At 39.3% G+C, this 22,369-nt stretch overlaps 1 pseudogene; it reads left to right on the top strand.

Annotated features, from left to right (window-relative positions):
- Positions 1-5,319: 5,319 nt before the first annotated feature.
- LOC129084593 (phosphorylated adapter RNA export protein-like) lies at positions 5,320-21,319 on the top strand (annotated as a pseudogene).
- Positions 21,320-22,369: the final 1,050 nt, after the last annotated feature.

The following is a 22,369-nucleotide window of genomic DNA, read 5'->3' as shown; positions in this document are numbered from 1 at the left end:
ATGTAAGCTAAGAAAGGGACATTTCATTTAAAACCACTTTTAGAATCAAATATATGTTCACACATGGTTTTAATTGTGTGCCTAAAGTTAAAAGCAATATTTCACAAAGTGTTTTCTAAGAAAGAGAGGAAAATAAAAAAAAATCTCATCAAAAAGTTGAAGATGTAATTATACCTCCAAATAGTGTTAAAATTTTAATTATATCACTGATTTCCTTGGCTGGAATTATAGCAGATACACATCACCAAGAACCACCTCTGAGACGTTACTGCCTTGAGGGACTTCTAGGATTCTCATGGTACCGGGTCTCACATTAAAGTCTTTAATGCATTTGGAATTAATTCTCCTATGTAATGTAAGGAACTGGACATATTTCTGACCGTATCAGTCCACCTACCTAAGTTAATGACTGAACTACCGTGAGCCCTATGCATGTACTTGGTTCCTCCAAAAAAGGACTGAGCTAACAGTCTGGGCATCCCTCTGGGCACACAGTCTGTTCCACTGATAACTCCACAATCCACGCTGAGTGCTGTCACCCACTCTCACAGCCAGTGTGGCCACTCAGCCGTCCGCCATCCCACCACGATCTCCCGCGGTCCCTGGCTCTCTGGTCCCGCGGCCAGGGCGCCTCCCTCTTGTGGCCTGGCCTCAGCCGTGCTGTTGCTGGGCGGCGCCACGGACACGGGAGGCCTACGGGCTCGGCCGGGGGCGGGGGGGGGCGGGGGGGCGGGCTTCGGCGGAGCCTTGCCCGGCGTCAGCGCTCCGGGTGCCGTCGTTGCCCGGACGTCTCAGCTCTGTCGTCGGCCCAGGTTGCCGGGACGGCTCAGCTCTGTCTTCGGCCGTGTCCTCTGAGCAGTTTTGGGTCCTCGGGGCCCCCTGTCGTTCTGGGCCTGGTTGGTGGCAGGCCGTTGGGCTGTCGGTCTTGTCCTGTGGGCCAGGGCCTGCAGGGCAGAGACAAGGGGATCTCACTCACCGGCCCACCGTGGCAGTGGCCCCGCAAACGCGAACAGAGGCAGAGCCTCCCAGAGACCCCCGATTTGGTCGTCCCTGGAAGGCCCTCCCCTCAGCAGTCTCAGCGGATTTCGTGGTCTCAGGCCAGTCCACGCCCCAGCCCCTTTGTTCTGCTGTATCTCTTTGTTTCCTGCCAGTCTCACATCCAGATTGGCCACCATGCCCTCAGCCATCCGACTGCGGCCTCCCGTGGGCACTTACCTTTTCTCCGAGAGCCCTGGGCCTCACCCTCCTGTAGCTCCGCGATACAAAAGATGTCATCTTGTTGTGCCAGCGCCACAGGAGTCCTCCTTTTTCACCATTGCCCCCACCATTTTGTGGGCTTTGGCCGACATTGCTCCCCTTTTGGGTCATCTTTCATGTCCTGTGAATTTTGCAATGGGGATACTTGGGATGAGTGGGGATTCCTTGGGCCCTGCTTGGCACTAGCTGCTGCTGGTTCTGCCTATTGAACCTCCCATTTCAGGATCAGGCCCAGGCCTGTGTTTGCACAGACCTGAGCGAGGAACATTAGATTCACCTCCAGGGCGCGGGTGAAAAGTATTCTGACGACCCCATCCATTCTCCCCATCCACCAGCCAGTCTTGAGCTGGAGCGTGAGCCCGATTGGCCCACCGGGGGTCTCATCAGCTCCTGCTTGGACCTGGCCTACCCCTGTGAGCCTCCTTAATCACGCGCACTCACACATGAGTTGGTGATTAGGGCTGCCCAGGTGTGATCTAAGTGGTGGCCTGGCCTGAAGAAAACCACCCCGGGCCTCCCTCTGTTACCTGAATGGTATTGTCGGATGAGGGACACAGGGCTCTCGGGCGAACCCTTGGCCAACCATGTCCCTTTGGTAACTTCTTTTTATTTTCTTTAGAGAGGCCTTGGCCTTGGGACTTTGAGAAGCAGCAACATCACATCTTCTCCTTCCAAATTCCCTTACCAAGTGAGCAGGGCAAGGCAGTTGGAGTATGTGGCTTCCTGGTTACCAGGGTTTCACGTTCCGTTGGGCTCTGTTGTTTGGGAGTGAGTCACTGCCTGGGTCCCTTAGCCCGAGCATCTCCTCAGACAAGAGCAGTGACTTCAGTTCCTGATGATCAGTTACCTTCCTACCCGGAACCGTAACATTCTAAAACGGTCCCTGCCCAGCTCACGGGGTTGGAGACATTACAGCAGAGGATGTCTTCTTGTTGCCTGCCCGACTCCCGAGGTCCTGGAGGTGCAGCAGCTGGTTGATGAAGACCCCGGCCCCGTCTCTACCAGTGAGGGGCAGGTGACCCACACCAGGAAGGGCCAGGGCAGGCCAAAAGTGACTCTGGCCACCTTGGGGTCTGGGAAACCAGGGCCCAGGGCGGGGGTGGAGAAGGACTCTTTCTCCAAAGACAGCCAGGATCTCCAGGCAGCTCATGATTTCCCACTCCAACCTGGAGCACGCTGCCCGTGTTAAGTGAACTGAGCCAGGTGAGCTGGAGCTCAAGGAGGCAGAGCCCAGGGGGGAAAAGGCAAGAAGGTGGGGTTGGGATAGGGGGTGGAGGTGCCTGTGAGCTTATGGGGGTGGGCCGGAGCCAGACAGGGAGCACCCACAGAGGTTGACCAGAAGCAAAGACTGGCCTCAGATCCCCCATCTGCTGAGCTGCTGCGGGGGAGGTCATCCCGGTTGGGTCCTGGGCTGCGGCTGCTCTGGAAGGCGCTGGCTGCATCGTGTCTGTGGGGGGCCCGTGGAAATGCGGGCACGTGGGTGATCTTTTCCCCTCTTGCATCACCAGCACGAGCCCAGGAGGCAGAGCCGGGTCCTGCTGTAACACCTGTCTCATAGGCTGAGGAGCCCGATGCAGGAGGACAGCAGGAGGCCGCTCCCGGCACCTCCGGACCCGGAGGTTGTCCGCCTCCAGGGGTCATGCCTCCTCCAGCAGCTGCTCTAGCCATGGCTCCGGAGCCCGGGTGCGCCTGCGCAGCAGCTCCTGACCTGCCTGAGGCCTGGCCGCGCCTGCCCGAAGACCCCTCCCTCAGACCCGCTCTGGTTCCTGCCCCAGAGGAGGAGCTGCCTCTGGAAGATGCATCAGGGTCAGCTCTGGAGCGACGGGCTGATCCTGCTCCCTCGCTCCCCTCAGAGGACTTTGTTTTACCTCCATTCTTTACCTTCTAAGAAAAAATTTTTATTGTTACTTTTTCCCCCATCTTTGACATGATTAGATTTTTTATTTTAATTATTTGGTGGGGGTGGTGTTCTCTTTCCTTTTTTCCTCTTTTTATCCTTTTTTCCAAGGTGTGGTTCATTTTCAGTTATAAATAAACATTACTGTTGGTATTGTAATCTGTGCCATTCCTGAGCATGGAAAGGATTAGGGTTGGGGTCATGGGGGATCTGGAGCAGCAACAGAACATTTAATAAAGTGTGAAGTTAAAATAATGCTGTTTTTGACCTTGAAAATGGAATATGAAGAATAAAGGAGTAAATATCTAGCATGTTAATTTGCAGTAGGAATTCATATACATACATATATTTACACACACATAAGTATTTTGCAGAACACTAAAATTACACAATAAACATCAATGGGATTTTACGATGAGAATGCAGGAGCAATAGCAAAACCATGCTTAACTTTTCAGAGACTACGGATGGGTTGGCCCCTAAATAATTACTTTTTGTGTTTTCTTGGTAGAGTTGGATGGCAATTTGCCTTCTGCAGTTATGGGGACTTGACTTAAGATAAAGGCTTGCACCTGGAAAGCAAAGTCTTCATTCACTGAAAATAAAAATAATAACAACAAGCTTTAAAATGTCTCCCATTTTTTTGGCACATCAAAAAAACTGTCTATTAAATTACACACTTGTTCAAAATCCCTTAGGCCATAGACAGGGGGGAGGAGTGAGGGAGGGAAGGAGGGAGCGGGCAGGGAAGGGTGATGGAGGGTGGGCAGAGACAAATGTGTTTGAAAAAATAAAATAAAATTGGAGGGGAAAAAAAATCCCTTAGACTATTCACTATTAAAAGAAAAGTCTAATTCAGCCTTCATGTAAGAGGAACACTGCCTTTATTTCCCTATTGTTTGCAGACTTTTTTTCTTAAATAAGATACCATACTTCTAAATCTCTGCCTTTCCTTAGTTCCTTTTCTATTTAGAAAAGTTCAGGTCACATTTTCTTAGTATATTACAAATTTTCAGTGTTAGATATTTGTTTTTCCCCGTCCACACTTCTATTCAGATTATTACTTTCTTCCAATAGTCTTATTTTTTTCCTAGTTTTCTCCTCAAACTTTCAGCCAGTGCCTTTACTTTTATTTCACATTTGCTAACCAAAGGCCCATTTCCATTACCGTAGCTCTGATCTCACTATTTTTTAAGAGGATATTTCCCATTAAAGTCTTCCCTCTCCACTGCCATACCTACATACACACACATCGCCACCACCTATAACAACAACAAAAACAAAACAACAACAACAAAAATGAGATCTCCCAGGCTGAATGCCACTCAATTGCTTCCAGAAATCTAGCCAGACAGAAAGCAAAACCTGGCCCATGTTTCCCAACAGCAGCTCAGCCGACTGGCTACTGATATAGTAGAGACCTAACCAGTGTTTCTGGAAGAATGAAAGGGAGCTTCTGTAATTAACAGAAGGTAGTGGTTACACCCTAACAAGGAGAGTAAAGGGCAGATTCCTTTGACATTTCTTATTCTAGACAAGGGGTTCTGTTGAACTCTTGCTAAATTCTAGTTTAGTGGGCAAAATGATGTTTCCTCAAATTGTGCAACAGTGCAATATGATGAGGCTAATCTGATACTGTACTTCTAAGTAGAGCTAGTACTACTGCCTTCTCTTTACCTCCATTAGATGTCACAATTGACAACACTCCGTGTCAGGGCCTAGCTGTGCTGTGACTTCCACTGTGGGACTCAGTACAAAAAAGCCCATTTGGATCTTGAATTAAGCCTTTATCGGCAGACATGGTGACATTTGGACATGTCATCTATCCTATTCTTTTACTTTATTTCTCAATGTGTTTGGAAACCAGAAGGAGAAGGGCACTATTTCATGGACCTTCAAGAAGATTCCAAAAAGTGCTTAATTGTCTGCTAACATTGAGAAATAAAGCAAAAGAAATGGAAGTAGGGGACAGAGAACATATATATACAAAGGAATGGCTTTTGATGAGGTCAGGACAGGTGACTTTGGGCTTTATATTTTAGGTAGTGTATGGGTGGGATAGTCTGACCTCAGTGGTATGCAGAGGCTTATATTAGCCAAGCTGACTTAACAGGTGACTCCTGCTATTGCCTGAGGGTGAAGCTTTGTATTTCCATTCATGCAGAATGGTGACTGCAATTTATGATGGTTTTGTCCAGAGACGAACAGCTGTTTCCATAGACACAGAGGCTGGGCCGCAGGAGGCTCTACATATGGGTAGCTTTCAGCAGGCACCTCTTGGTCCGCTGAGGAGACCACTGAGTCTCACAGAGGTTGCAGGACTCTCTAATGTTAATCTTATAAGGAAATGTGCCTGCCAGGTGAGCCTTAGCAAGGATAAGGGCGGCTCCAGGATGCAGACTGCTACAATTTATTACATAGAGGCAGCTGTCCTTCTGCAGGTCAGAAAAACCATCCCACTAAGGATCAAGAGCCTCAGTGCCTAGGCCTTTGACACTTGAAGGAATGTAACAAATTTTGCTATTTTTACATTGTTTCTCAGCCAAGGCTGAGACTAAATGAGACAGATGAGTACTTTGTGTGCACTGAGCACTAAGGAGACTCTAACTTCAAAGATTTGCTGCTGATTGAAGAATCATGCTGCTCCAAAGTTGATTCGGCAGTGAGGCTTGGGAGGGAGGGGAAGGTGGAGTACCTAACCTTGGCACCCTGTGGCTTGTGCATTGTTTAAGTCTTCCCCAACCACAGGATCTCGAGTGACTCTGGACATGTTAATTACAAATGAGGGAGACACTTCTCAGCAGAGAGTCCCTAGCTGTAAGGAGTTCAGTGGGGAAATGGAAATTCAAAGGTTTGTGTTGGGAAAAAAGGGCACTTTAAACGAGACCAGGAGGCCAAACTGCCGTCATTGCAAATTTCCGAATTTTGCAATGTCTCACCTGCCAATCTCAAATAAAAGTGGCAGAGTGCAAAAGCAGATTTTTACCCTAGCCATGGTAAAGGCATAATTCTAAAAGTAACATCTCTCTGAGAGACTTATTCCTGTTAAGATTCTAAAGTGAAGATTTCAGACAGTTGGAACTTTTTCAGATGAGAGTCTCTACAGTAGGAACCAAGAGTCAGGTTCTGGCTTTGTTTCTTATCATTATTTCTTTTTTAATCTTTGATTTATATTGTCTGTAAGACTAAGGGCAGTTGGCCCTCGCTGAGTAGTACAGTCGGTTGGAGCACTGTCGCAATACACGAAGGTTGTGGGTTTGATCCCTGGTCAGGACATAGGTAAGAAGCAACCAATAAATGCTTAAATAAATGGAACAACAAATTGATATTTCTCTCTTTCTCTCCCTTTCTCTCTCTCTCCCTCCCCCTTCCTCACTCTTTCCCTCCCCCTTCCTCTCTGTCTGAAATCAATTTTTTTAAAGGCTAAGGGCAGTTAGTGATATCCTCAAGAAAATTTGAACTAATTTTTTGTTTGTTTAAAGATTTTATTTATTTATTTTTGGAAAGAGGAGAAGGGAGGGAGAAAGAAAGGGAGAGAAACATCGATATGAGAAAGAAACATCAATTGGTTGCCTCCAACATGAGCCCCGACTGGAGTCAAACCCACAACCCAGGCATGTGCCCTGACAGGGAAACAAATCATCGACCCTTCGCTTTTAAGGACAGTGCCCAATCAACTGAACCACACTGGTCAGAGCCAAAGGTCGAATATTGTATAGTACATGGAACTCTAAATGGTTTCAAGTATATGTATGAGAACTATACTTTTATAAAAGCATGTGGAGTATAGTTTTTATATGTGCCCTTTCTCGAAGTATCCCCATCCTGTGTAGTATAGTTTGTTTATTTGTTTCTGATTATACTATCATCTGCACTTTTCTTAGTTTTCTTTTCCTGGACTTACCTCATATTTTAATGCCAGCTCATATAAATACCGTATACAGAAAAAAACTGATTATCATTAAACAAAGCAAATGTAGTACAGAATGATTTTACCACCATAACAGCTATTCTTTGTAAAAGAAGGAAATGAAATGTAATGTAAATGCCACATTTTTAATAAAACATCACCATTGTTAAAAAGGCTGTTTAGGATCTCAAGGGAATTCATTTAGTTTTACAGAATACTCCTGTTAGAAATATTATTACACCATTGTTTCCTTAGGGCTTCTCAATTAACCAGACAACACAGTTTAGGTATTATCCCCATCAGAAAAGAAATATCTATCAGCTCTTCTTCAACAGTTGGTTCCTTCGCTCAGTGAGACTACCACCAGGTGGTAGACAGTAGCAGAAAAACCCAGGTGACTACAGAAACGATTCCTCTCTAACCAGCATATTTGCAGCTAATCATCTTGGAGATCCTCTAAGCCCACCTGCACCTTAGACCTAGAATGTAGCAGGCTTCCACCTCAATTATAGAGGAATGAATCCACCTTGACATATTTTCATTGCTCTTAACCAAAATTAAGTTTTACTTTTAAAATGAATCCAGGATAGGCAGAAGCCAATTGCTATCCAGAATCATCACGTAAGACCTCATCTAAGCCTAGGTGGAAATATTCAGGTAGAGTCTTAAAACATCACCTCTTTGTGATTCACCAGAATTGATTCTTGCAATTGAAAACAAGGTGAACTTTTGAGAAACAGTGTGGATTAGTGAAGAAACTTGCCTAAATTAGAACTCAGGTAGTGTGGCTCTAGAGTCGTTGCTCCAGACTTTTGTAAATTTACTCAAATTTACAAAATGTAGAGACTGCTTTACTGCACCACTCCATTTCTCTCCACACAGAGGGGCAACAAGTGCGGCTTCCCTCCTCTACTGAATTCTGACAAACTTAGAGACCCCACCTGCATCCCACTGGTATCTAGACTGATCTTTAGAACTCCCATTGCTCTCTCCGCGCTCTCATACCAAATCTGGTCTGAGCATAGTCACCATATTTTTTGTCTTCCAGTCATTGGTTGCCCAAGGAGGTGTATCCTGTTTGGGTAGAAAGGTATGGATTCCTGAATGTGCTTCTTTGGTCTCTCAGGTTTGTCTCTCTATTTGTAATGCAAATTAGACTTTATAATGGTAAACTTCTCGAGGACTGGGTTATGTTTTCTATCTTTTTTGCATTTCCCATCATGATGGGTGAACAGTATGCTTTTTATACATTTTTGTTAATGTGGATTTAAAATTATTCTCTTTGCATGTCTATTTATTTATCTATCTATCTATCTATCTATCTATTTATTTATTTTGGTATATGTGCTTACATGAGTAAAGGTGTCACATTTTATGGAGAAGTAATAGACTTTTATATTTAAAGCTTGCTCTCTTTACCCTCCAAATTGTTCTGGAATTGGCTGATACAATTTTGCTACTTTACTGCCAGACGCTAGTACATCAGTGTCACATTGGATTTCATTTCTTGTGTTCATATGAAATGAATTACATAACAATTTCTCTAGTCTTTCAACATCACTTTTCTCTCTAAAAGCTAACTAAGAAGGATCAGAGCCTCTATTCAAGGGAGTGCAGGGCATCTATCCCTTCACTCAGACTTTATGAAGACACCCAGCAAGTTCTTCCATGTTTCACAAATCCATCCTGGAAGTTTTGTGTGGACTCCTCCAAGCCGCTGCTTCAGATTTCTCCAACGATCACACCTGGCTGTAGCTATCCAGGCTCCGTAGCCTCCCAAAGTGTAGACACAAGTTACCCCCGAAGGATAAAAATGGATTCCCCTACCTTGAATTTGAAAAACACAGCTAACACATTTTTGTCTACTTTACTAAGGCTTAAAGAAGCTGTAAGCTATTATTATTTTTAAAAAGGAAAATTAGAACAGTGACGTGACATGTTCTCTCAAGAGTGCAGGGTTGACTGACTTGCCTTTTCAGAAAAGCACTTACTATGCTGAAGGATGGAATCACCTAGGGGATTCTCTTTTTGGCCCCCGTTAGCTTTCCTGTTCACAGAATCCATTTAATCCCTTCTGCTCAAGTACCATATCCCCACCCCTGTCTCAAACCCAATTAGAGGAAGCAGAGCCAGGTCATATAATCAAAATCTCCTCTGAGAAACATGTAGGTCTTCCGTGCGCGCACACACCCTGCAGAGAAATCAGCAGATTTAGGGATCTATATTGGGGGATTATGACATTATCAATGGGCTTCTGTAAGGGTAATAATCAGTGCTTAATTTACAGATACTCAACTAAAAGAAATATTATTTACCTAATTCATAAATATCTAACTCATGAAATATGAGTGCTTCTGAAACAAAGGAAGGTGATACTCTAAAACAAGTTCACCTTCCAACATTTGCAAAGGAGTGGCAGTTAGAAATGCTTGGTGGTTTAAAACATGTTATTTTTTTCTCTTAACATCAAGAATTTAGAAATATTAAGATCCACAATCCTGAATCACTTCCATAAGGGCATAACAAACCCTCTTTTTCTTAAGCATAGTCATTTCTATAATATTTTTTCCTTTTGCATACAGAAGAGTTTTAAAGATTTGTATTTCCATCTTTTCTTACACTTAAACACTATCCTATCACAATGAAATTTATTGGACAATTCCTAAGAGCCTTCATATTTGTATTCTTGGAGCACTGAACTGCTATAAGCTTCAGTTGGTATTAAGTTAGTAAGGGACTGATTTATGATCACTTAAGAAGTAAATTTCAGCCCTGCCTTCTGTGGCTCAGCAGATTGAGCACTGGCCTCCAAACCAAAGGGTCGTAGGTTCAATTCCCAAACAAGGCACATGCCTGGATTGCTGGCCAGGTCCACTGTGAGGGGCAAACAAGAGGCAGCCACACATTGATGTTACTTTCCCTCTCTTCCTCCCATCCCATCTATCTAAAAATAAATAAATAAAATCTTTAAAAATAAAAAAGAAGTAAATTTCAGAAAAGCACTTATTACTCGGAAAGAGGGAATGTCATATGTGGCATTTTGTTGGGAAAAGAGTCACTTTGAAAAAAAATCTGTGAGCCATTGTTTTAAGGGAAAGTTGTGCTTATTCACCCATTGAACTTTATATTCTTCTGATGGGTGAAGTAGGTTTAGTCACAAAGAAAAAAATCTTCAAGAAGTTCTCTACTTTATTTGAATTCTGGCTATTTTTGCAATACAGAGGTAGTATTCTATTATCTTAACTACTTTCTTTGTGTACTACAAATATTCTTATATAAGGAATCTTAACACCGAGTCTGTAAGAGCTGAAGGAGGGCAGGGGGATATAGATAGATAGAAAGGTAAATAGATAGATAGATAGGTAGACAGACATATTGTTACTGGGCAGGGGACTTGGCTCTGACTGTGACTACTGCGAGCTGGCTGGAAGTATGTGGGTTCTAGACTTTGTGCAGGAAAGGTTTCGCAACATGAGTCCAGGTGATTTTTGAAAGTATTGGGTTGACCAAAAAGTCTGTTTAATTTTCCTGTAAAAGAAAAGACACATTTTTCATTTTCACCAATAGTTTTATTGATTTTGATATTTTGAGTATATTGAATATCTCCTGCATGATATATATAACTTTGATTGTTCTCAATTAATGTCTCCATTTAATCATTATCAATTTCAACTGGTCTACCAACCATGGACCATCATCCAGTGAGAAATCTCCAGCACGAAACTTTGCAAACCACTTTTGACATGTTTAATCAGTCATAGCACTTTCTCCATACACTACACACATCTTTTTGCATTTCAGTTATGTTTTTACCTTTCTTGAAATAATGAAGCATAATATGCCAAAAATGTTGAGTATTTTCTTCCATCTTCAATATTAAAATGGCTGCACAAAAATTCACCAATTTTGATAACTTTTTTTTAAATGCACTGATATGACAGCTGTCACAATACAATCTAACAACATTTTTTCTAATGAAGTTAAAAACAACTAAGAGCTACTAGAGCCATCTTATGGGAAAAAAAACAAGTGAACTTTTCACCAACCCACTACATTTAATAAAGCTGGGAACAGTGAAACCAGGAAGGGCTCAGGACAGTGGAAGCAACAGAAGAGCCTAATCAGAGCTGCCTTGGCTCTCTGGTAACATTATAGAAAGGAAATGAACCTTGGCCAGGCTACTGTAATGCACTAAGAAGTCAGAGTAAAGGTGGCCTTGGGGACAGGGTCAAGGGGTTAGTCTGGGATGAACTGCCCATTGCTCCCCTGGTTGCGAGTCTAGCAGGGACCATTACAGTTTAGGAGATGCACTCATATGGGGGAAGAAGAAGGGAAGGGGGAAAGAAAAGTCACAGGCATGCTCTGGCAAAGGAGAGCACACCCTGGGACTTTCATTTTGAGGGTTTTAAAGGCTGGGAGTCAAGGGTAGGTCTTGGGAGAGGATCTCAATAGAATGTTTATCAGCTTCATGCTGATGTACCAAATGAGATTTTTTTCCCCTTAACTTCATCTGTCCTTGAGCGTGGTTGACAAATGGCACTGATTGGATTTCTGCTATCTTTCTCCCTAAGTAGGGTTATTTAAACTACAGTATTTACTGTCTAGTTGGGGAGAAAAAGTGCAAACCATTTACTCTTAAGTGTCCTTGGTTTAGGACAGATAGGGTATACTAGATGGCTGCCAACTGCTTGTTTAACTATCAGTCACAGTTTCCCTATTCCTCTTGTCCTGGCTTGCTAACTTGCTTTGTTTGATATGATATATCATATATAATGTTATGTATAATATACATACATATATACGTGCATATATACATGCATATATATGCATATATATACACATACATGCATATCTATATGATTATGTTCCTTGAAAGATCACCAAATGAAGGTAAAAAAGTTTGAACACTGTCTCAACATGTTAATCATATTTCAAATTCTGTCTCATAGTTTCTGTGCAACCTACAAATGAGCCAATTGTTGACATGCTGAAATTTCCGATAAAATTTGATAATCCAATATATTATACATTTCAACACTAGTGATAAAAAATAAATTTTTACTGGAAAAGTTAAATTCTCTTTTTTGGCTAAAAAATTAACACTTTGAAGTGTAATTTTAGGAAATGCCATTTGTTTTATACTTAGGTACCTAACTCTAAGACAAACCTTAGTGTTCTATTTTTACTAAAAAGAAATTATTATACAAATGCTGTATATGTACATTACCAAGTATTTAAAATCATAGTTGTAATTATACCTAAAATTCTGATGAATACTCAGGGACAGGAGGATATGCCTGAACAGGTAAATCAGCACATAATTAAATGACATCTGTGTCCTGAGTATTGCAATCTTATAAAGCTCTAACTATGACTACTTTCTATTGCACAATTTTTAGAGCAGTAATTTTTTTAACTGTTGGCACAAACATGATAAAGACACGAAAGACTTATGTTTTTCCTCTGGCCACTAAACTTTCATGAGAATATTATGAGAACCTTATTTCTTACCACACCAACCCCTCTGCTTGACTGTATTGCCCAATAAAGATCAAATTTTCCAAATAGTATGTTCTAGCCAGATTTGCAACAATCACAAGTCAGTCAGGAATCCTGTGCATATGATAAGGTTTATCTTAATAATATTTTGAACTGAATATAAACAAGCATATTTAAAATTAAAATATCAAAAACAAAAAACAAAACCCAAAAACCCAGAGTTCAAAAGTTTGGTTTTATTTGCATGTGCCACTCTGTCCATTTTAAATGATTAATCTTATTGTCTCCCAAATCCTTTTGGGGTGAGCAGGAACCATTACAGTTTAGGAGATGCACTCATATGGGGGAAGAAGAAGGGAAGGTGGAAAGAAAAGTCACAGGCATGCTCTGGCAAAGGAGTGCACACCCTGGGACTTTCATTTTGAGGGTTTTAAAGGCTGGGAGTCAAGGGTAGGTCTTAAAGTCATTCTTTAAGAAAAAAGTTTGTGGGAGGAAAAAGGAAACTTTAATTACCTTCTATTGGACTTTTTTTTTTCTTTTTTTGCTTCAGATAGAACAAAAGTAGTTCTTAGATGTAATTTTACATAATTTCCATGACATGTTGAACTATGGGAGGCAAAAGATTTTTATACTACTATTAAGTGTATTATATAAGTAAGCAAACATAAAGATAGAGCTATTATGTTACTGTACCATTATTCCAATGTTTTGTCTTCATGTTCAATACTTGGAAAATCTCTGGAGAACATCAAAATGTTCCCTTTATTATAGGGTAAGATTGGTTGTATTTGTTGTTATTGTTTTAAGGTCGTATCTATTTCTCTAACAGAGAGAGATTACTTTGATAAGTGAATTTGTAATTGTAATCCAAAACTTGATTTAGTAAAATTTGACAGAAAAAGTTGTGATGGTACCCAAAAGGAAAGATTTGACTGATATCTATATGTGATCACTCATAAATAGAAGCAAAAATATATTACATTCATTCTTTTAAGTAAGAAAAGACAACTGAGCTAAGGTATATAATCATTGCAAATGCCATCGAAGCATGGCAGATATTTTATTTCGGTCTACCCACCATCTCCTGTTTTCAGGTTAATTTCCAGCTTTTTTTCCCAGAGTGACTTCTCAGGGCTCTGTGACTCCTGCTTTGGGACAGGATGCTGCGGCTCCCCTCCTGCTAAGCCTATTCTCTGGGGTGGCCAGACCTCAGCGGAGGGCAAATCATTCTCAGAATCATTGCTCTGTTCCCATGACCTGGACCTGATTAAACAAAGGACAGTGGCAAGCCCAGAAATATTCCTCTAACCAGTTAGGCAGAAACTTGGGACCTAAGCAAGAGACAAGTCACGAAGAAAAGCAACAAAGTGGAGATAATCTTTTCAAGCACAAGGACAGAAAACTAACACTGTAAACAAGGGGCAGAATTCTGGAAGCCTGGATGGTGATAGTGAACAGCAGCATGAAACAAAACATCATGAAATGAACAGCAATTCCAGACTCACAATAAGTTTATGAGCAAACCTGATACATTAGCTAGTTGAAGTGTTCCAACTACAGAATGTATGAATCTAACAAAAGAAACAGAATAATAACTAGTGCTTAAATTCCATATTAAAAACTGCCCCTAGGCACGACTCTATCCAGCTTATGTTTTGTTTTCATAACTCGTTTTCTGTGTCTCTAGGTCAAATTGGCCACAGTCCATCTTGTTTTAAAAGTTCATCACCCCAGATCAATCCCACTGGTTAAAATAAGCAATCTTTCCACAACTTGTAAACATAAAACTTGCCTGCAAAAAGCCTGCTTGTCTTTCCTTTGTAAATGTTAGACATTTCCAAGTTACAGTAGACTTGAAATTCAATTCAGTTTGGTCAGACATGATTTTAACTGACTTTAAAAAGCTAATAAAATCATTAATACAAAAAAAGTTATGGATATTGCTTTATTGTTACTCAAAATGGATATTTGCAAGTGTTCCCAAATAAATCAAGTCACAAGTATTTGATTTAATACAATATTATTCTGTTCCGCAACTACTTTACATTGGAAGATTGTATCTGTAGACAATTTCAAAGTGAAATTCTTTGTAATATCATTTTCATATAGTTAAATGAATTATTTAACAAAAAGATATTTTTTAAAAATATTTCTCTTTCTTCTTCTTGAGAATATAACTCAGCCAAGCTACAATCAGTCAATATTTGATACTCATTTATTGGGCATCTGTGTATATTGGGTTCTAGTTAGCACCTAAAAATCATCATAGACAAGACCAATATGTTTCAAACTCATTAGAAAAAGAAGAGAACTTTCAACAACAGAAAAACCTTTTTTTCCCACAATTTTGTGAGAAGTCTTTTTCATTTTCACTAAATGGCGAGGCTGGAGATCCTGGAGAAAAAAGAAATGAGAAGAGAGTAGTTACCAATACTGAAGTCTCTATGTGGGGCCAGGGATGCACTAACAGTTCTGTCCTTCCTTCCCTCTGGAAATTCTAACAAAATGAGGATAAAGGATGAGACAGTGGCACAGGATGAAAATCAAACAGGGAAAGCCTCCAAGATTCCTACGTTTAACAATGTTTTACCCATGAGCGCTTTGTTACCCATATTTTTTTGGTTACGGCTCCCATTCTCCCCAAGTGTAGTGTGCTTTCCATTCATCTTAAATTATATATTAAAAATAATAGTAAGCAATAAGAATAGTTTTGTCCTTAAAAATGGTTTATAAAGTGATATTTATTTCAAAAGGATTATTTTTCTTTGAGTAAGTCTACCTTTATAGCTTATAGCTCTAGGTCATAGTAACCATCAATACAGCAAATGACATTTTTCCTAGATAGTAACATGATTTATAAGCATCTTTTATCAGACAACAATAAGAGAAATCTTATATTTGTGAAGTGTTTTATAATTTAAAAACACTTTCACATACATTATCTCATTTGATTAACAACCCTGGCAGGTGGCCAGGATATATTTATCTAGCCCTGCTTTAAAGAAACTGAGACAGAGAGAGGTTATGAAACTTGCCTAAGGCATCACAATAAATAATAAGGAGAGCTAAGATTTCAACCCAGACCATGTGTCACTCAGCCCAGGTCATGTGATCCAGGCTCAATTTCCTCCCCTCCATGCTCTGTTTCCTATGACATTATGACCTTGAGTGGATTAATAGTACTATGACTTTTATACATCTGTGCTATAGATGTTGATAATATAGATAATTTTATCCACTCTTTAGTTAGCATCATATATGTGATAGGTAATAAATAAAAAGCCACTAATTATTACTGTGCATAAAGCAACCTGAAAAATAGGTTTAAATCATCATGTAAAAAGTTATAAATGATGAAAAAAGAAGCAAGAAAATAAAAGGGCAATGGTCCATTAAAAGAGGTTTTTAAAGATTATTTATTAGGAGAAAAGCATTTCGTCTGAAATTTTAATGAAATAATGACCATCTTAGAGATTAGCTAATATACAGGTTCTGGCAGAAGTAAGGCCTGCTTGAGTGTGGTTGCCGGGGTAATAACATGGGTGTAATAATTTATAGTTTTAATTTGAACATTTCACCTATAATGCCATATGGTGTGCTTGAGTGTGACATTGTTATGTTATAGAATACATACTTATTAAATGATTTTGTAATAAAAAAAAATTTGTAATAAAAAAAGGGTGTTATTTGCTCCAGGCCCCTGTATTAACCTTCCTGGAGTAATTTATGTATTTTTTAAAAATATCTTTTTGGGCACTGGATGGTGTAGCTCTGTGGATTTAGTGCCAGCCCTCAAACTAAAGGGTCACTGGTTCAATTCCCAGTCAAGGCACATGCCTGGGTTGCGGGTCAAGTCTCCCATTGGGGGCACAGAGGCAACCGATTGATGCATCACTCATACATCGATGTTTCCTCTCTTTCTCCCTCCCTTCTCCTCTTTCTAAAAATAAATAAAAAAATAAAATTTAAAATATCTATTTGGTAAAATGTGTCAAAAAATAAATATTTACTGAGTTTTTTTAGTCACTAAGCTTTTTAGTGACTCTTTAGTGACTCCTGTATAAATTATTACAACAAAATTCTCCATTTGATCCCTTATTATGTTATCCTCTAAAAGCAACATGTTTAACAACTTAGAATACCACTTCTGGAAATTGCTCTGGTCTCTATTGACATTTTCAGGTATTCAAATAAATAGAGAAATAGAACAATTTTTGAAATTTGTCAAAATTGTTTAACTCAATTAACCAGCATGTACAAAGTACCAGATGCCAGACACCAGGGAATACAAAGACCAATAAAATACTTTGTTTATGAACTCAAGAAACTTGTAGGAGCAACTTCTATATGTATAACAAGAGTTACTTATAGCCTACATTTATGTTTATTAGGTAACATTTGGGGCTGACTCATTAGCACTTACCCCTTTGCTGACAATTCTTCTCACGTGGAGAGCTGGGCTCTATGACTGCCTTACTCACTGGGGCTGGTCACTGGCCCAAGCTGAACTAATTAGATTCCCACCCTTCCCACCAAACGCTCCCTACCCCCTCCTCCCCACCGCCCACAATCCAGAATTTTGAATGAGGGCACAGAAACTCTTATACATTGGCTCTAGTTATAGATCAGTAGACCCAGGAAATGAGGGTGCTGGGTTGGCTAGGTATGATTTTAGGGTTGCCAGGTAAAATACAAGCATCCTGTATTTTTATTTGTTCAATCTGGCAACCCTATTGGGTTTACAATCTGGCAACAATGTGTCATGTAAAAGGGAATGAAGAAAGCTGTTCTGTAAAAAGAGAGTAGAAACAGAGATAAGGAAAATTAAAGATTATGGTGAGTGTGCAGTGGGGGAAAGGAAAAGATGGAGGGGAAGGAAAAATGTACAAAGAGTTACCTTGGTCTCTTATGACTTTTCAGTTGTCAGTTCCAGTCCCTTGGGAGATTTGGCTCTATTTCTTACTCTTGAGTTCTGTAAGATACCTTGACTTGTTATAAGATATCTTTCTTTTCTTTAGATAGCTTAGAGGAAATCTGCTTTCTTATATCAAACATGTCCTAAGGCATGTATAGTATTGTCACACTTTGAGGAAAACTTTGCATTATTTCACAAACTTTAAAGAATTCAGTGTCCATAGATATATGAATAGAAAACTTTTATTTATCAAGAATATGAAAGATTGTCTCTCTATAATAAATACCATGAAATGTTTGCATCAATACTTATTTAAAAATCTGTATTTGGAAATCACAATTGGTCTCCTTGAGTTCCTTAGAAGTATCAGTTACAGAGAAAACTCATTTAATGAATTTCCTCTAGATGTTATTCTAAAATGTTGTCTCCGAAGTAAAAACCATGAAGTAGCTAAATTACGAAGTCTTTAGGTGTTATCAGTTTCTATGATGTTTATCCCTCCTTCTCCCTTCTTTGCCTCTTTCCTTCTCCCTTTCCCTTTCCATATCCTCCCTCCTCCGTTCTCTGACCTCCCTAAGTTTCTTCTGAGGAAAAAAAGCCATTAAAAAAAAATTACTAACACCTTAGTGTAAATTAGTCAAAAGTGCTGTTCACACTTGGAGTGCTTGCATTCTAAAGACCTAAAGACAGGAGCCAACAGAACTTTTCTGGGTTTGCTGTGAGCAACAATGCTACAACATATGGAGTTTATATTAAATAATATTAGTTCATGGATTGGGGATAGATCCTCTTGCTGAATGTTCAAGAAAATATCTTGGAATGGTACAAACTACCCAAGCTGGGACTGGGGGTAAAGCTGGATATAAACTTTCTCTTCAGAAGATCTAGGAAAAGGAATCTATAAGATATAAGCTACAGACAGTGGTCAACTGAGCAACAGCCTAATTCCCTGAAGGACAAAGAAACATTGCTGACCATGGGCCTAATGGAAGGGCAAGAAATGATCTAAAATATGTACGTGGTAGTTTATTTCTAGGGTCACTTATATGCAGAGACCCGGAATCTTACAAATTCTGTTAGTTTCTAGAACCTAAACATAGCATAGCTGGGTAGGCCTCTTAAATTTACCCACAATTATCAAATTGTTCCCTTTATCCAAAAACATCTACCCCCCTGCCTGAAACTCTACTAATTGCATGTTATTTCTGCTAACAAGTAATCTCTTTTTAGAGGTTTAGGGCAGATTTTCAGTCATTCATACCTTAGTATGAACTATGAAAGTATGAACTAACTCTTTAGTTCCTAGGTGTATTTTAAAATGTATAAATATTCTTGTGTTTTGGGAGGAGGAAGAATTAATCTTGGAATAGGGGTAATTTGAAGGGCAGGGAGGCCCAGTTATGACCAGAAGACAGCAGTGATGATGCTTAGTATCCAAAATGCTGTAATTATAAGAATTGAAAGACAAGCACAAAAAGAGCATTTAAAGGCAAAATTTTTTAGTTTCAATTTTAATTGACAGTTGATCTGTCCATAAAACTACTCCTAGAAACCAGATGGAAAAAACTGTACACAGTCCCTTCCTGCAAATTGCTCCCTTTCCCCCAGGTGGGTACAGAGAAGAGAGGAAAGATACACTGATACCAAAAAGAGACTTTTCATTGTTTGTTTAGTTTTTGTGTTTGGTAGGTAGGAAGGAAAGAAAAATGGAAAGAAAAAGAAACTAACATAATATAATTCTTAACTCATAAACTCAATCTAATTGCATTATAACAAATTTGGTCAAGTAAATGATTATAATAAGCGCTATAGGAATTGTTGTATATTTCAAAGAATTCAGAGACCAGTAGTGAACAAAAAGTTTCACAATATTTTCTAGAATAAAAATGTTCTAAGCTATAGAACACAGATCTCTGTGATTGTTTTAGTGGTTGTCATTTGTAAGGAAAAGTAGTTTTACCACCATCTTTATCATTGTACGGTGTATTAAACCACCTTTTTGTACCAAACACTAAAAGATAAAGAACATTACTTCCTAAACCATTTGTCTTGGAAATCTGAAGCATAGAGTAGGTATAGCAACTAAGAATCATAACATTTTATTGTAAGTTTTTCCTAGACATAAGTACTATTAACACTTTCTTATAATCATTTAGACATTTTTCCCTGCATATTTTTCTTTTTTAAGGCCTGCCAAAATTAACTTTATTTTTGCATTATTTATGAATAAAAAGCCACCAATAAAGTATTTTTTTTCTTCTTTCCCCCCTTAGATCCTTAAATCCAACTTCATTGATCATGTATTTCAGGACCTACTGAGTTCAAGTGCATTGCTTGTAAAGAATAGCTTGTAAGTTGCTTCCTACATATGTATTGTTTATGTAGAAAGCAATTTATTCCATTACAAACCCTTATTCAGTTAGTCATGGAGAGTAACAGGCCTGCTAGTGAAACAGGTCACCCAAAGCAGAGATGATATCAAAGTAGTGGTCAAGGACTAACCCTTTAAAAAAATTTAAAAAAGCAACACTTATCCGGGATTAATTTAATTTTAAAAACACATACAGGCTATCCGTTCACTCTTCTCAATCTGAGAGATAGTCTACCTGTGATATAACTCCCTACATATTTCTGTTTAATCTATTTTGTAAACTATACTCAACCCCTGGAACTTCTTAAGTAACTTATTTTTAGAAAGATTTCTATCCTCAACAAAAATGAATAATTTGAAAATCCATGCAGATGTGCCATTAGCCAAAGCAGCCAGAAACCACCTTTTGCTGGAGGGAAGAAGGTTAACAACATATGGGATGTGCTGCAGGAGTAGAATTAAGATGCAGTGGCCACTGAACTTGATATCTTGGAAGTGGAATGCACTATTGACAAAAGCAGACAATCTGAGACCTACAATTATTTCCTTGCTAAGAAATTTAAGTGGGAGTCACAAGAATACACAAAAGAATTAGACACAGAGCTAGATGAATATATGCAAGATGGCAAGAAAACAGGCTCAGAGGAAGAGTGAAATAGGCAAGATCATCTCAAACAGAAATGACCTGTCAAAGACAGGCTAGAGGACAGATTACAAATGAACTAGTAAGGCTGGTATGAGATTACAGAGGACTATTCTCAGAAGAAAGTGGCTGATGAAACTACTTTCAGGTTGCAGGAACCAAAGAAAGATCTGATAGCCCAAGTAGTGAGTATAACTGGGAACAAAAGGGCAATTTAACTTCTGATGCAAACTGCTGAAATTAAACAAAATGGTGGCCTTCTAATAATGAATGGTAGTCAAAGAAGGACACCAGGTAGAGTTTTCCTGAATCTCCTAATAAACACTCTTAATATCAGTGAGGAACAAATTAAGGATGTTCTCTGCATTGCAAATCAAAGGGAATATGGAAATAAAAAAGCTGGTAGGAAGAGAAGAACACCACTGTTGGGAGGATGACTTTTCCAGAAGACGATGAGGTATTCTTCCCCTCTGGGTTGCCACTCCTTTCCCTTCGTCCTTTTCTTCCCCCAGGTGCTTTACCTTTACCTTTACCCTTCTCTCCCCTAAGCCCCAAGTGCCCTTCTTTGCCTCTGTAACTTGTTTCCGGAGCCCACGCAACCCAGTTGGCTTATTTATTTCCACCTCTGTGACTTTCTAAAGAAACTTTCATTTATAATTTAAAAAAAAGATGATGATATCATATCATGAGAACCTTTTGCAAGTGACACAAATGAGGCCCTGAGCTCTCTTAATGAATCACAGGAAGGACATGGAGAAACAAAGTTGTTTGCATAGGAAGCCATTGAAGTTAATCATTCTCATTAATTGCATATTTTTTCTTTATAAAATTTGGGTTTAAAAATGACCAGACTATTCATCTTATGTTTTTCAGTTTTATTGAGGTATAATCAAGAAATAAAACTGTAAGATATTTGAAGTGTACGATGTGATGAGTTGATATATGTACAGATATCAGGTATCAGATATCTTAGTATATAAAAATATATCATTAATTAACACCTCACATATTTACCACCTCCTCTTCTTTTTTTAGTGTGGATATTTCAATTCTACACAGCAAATTTTTGGTATAGAATACAGTGTTTTCAATTACACTCACTATGTTATATATTAGATCTTTGAAATTTGTCTTATAACTAAAAGTATGTAACCTTTTACTAACCCCTCCCTATTTCCCCCTATCCAGTCCCTGGAAAACACTTTTCTACTCTTTTTCTGTGAGCATGACTATTTTCCATATTTTTTCCATGTGCTTTTCTGGCTTCTTTAATTTCACATTCATTTTGAAAGTTGCCTTTTCACTTTACAAAATGTAATAATTATAAAAACAATTTTGCGCCCATACAGTTACAAATATAAAATAAATTACTAAGTGAGATGCTAAATTAATCCCTTGTCCTAAGTATATTTATGGATAGAGTCTGGTAGACAAGTTTCTGTGAGAATTCTCTTAGTGAAGTGCTCCTAATTTTTCTATCTGGGCATTTAATAACAAGTAGAGTGGCCAAAAGTCAACTACGCATTTTGATGGATTTTGCAAAGCGCGTCTATTCAGTAACACACTCACCACTCTTTCCCTGTGCACAATTACACCTAAGTATCTGTAGTGTAGTTACATAATATTGGTGTTCTGACTCCAAATTGGCTTTTCTTTGTTGTAATTACTTAAGAACCACTTTTTCATGAATAAAATAAATCTCTCTCTAAATTCAGTAAGTTTATATTGCTTATACAAGATATTATAGAGCTAATATGTGCATCACTCGGAAGATTAGATTATATAACCTGTAAGAATTCTTTCAACTATAAGGGGAATATTTCAAGCTTATGATGGACATTTAGTTTAATCTATCATGAAGTTTGATATATGAAATT

Source organism: Pteronotus mesoamericanus, unplaced genomic scaffold (genome assembly GCF_021234165.1).
Source record: "Pteronotus mesoamericanus isolate MK-2021 breed Mesoamerican mustached bat unplaced genomic scaffold, CSHL_Meso_final scaffold_21, whole genome shotgun sequence".
In the NCBI taxonomy this organism is placed as follows: Eukaryota; Metazoa; Chordata; class Mammalia; order Chiroptera; family Mormoopidae; genus Pteronotus; species Pteronotus mesoamericanus.
This window is presented reverse-complemented; position numbering and strand designations above follow the sequence as displayed.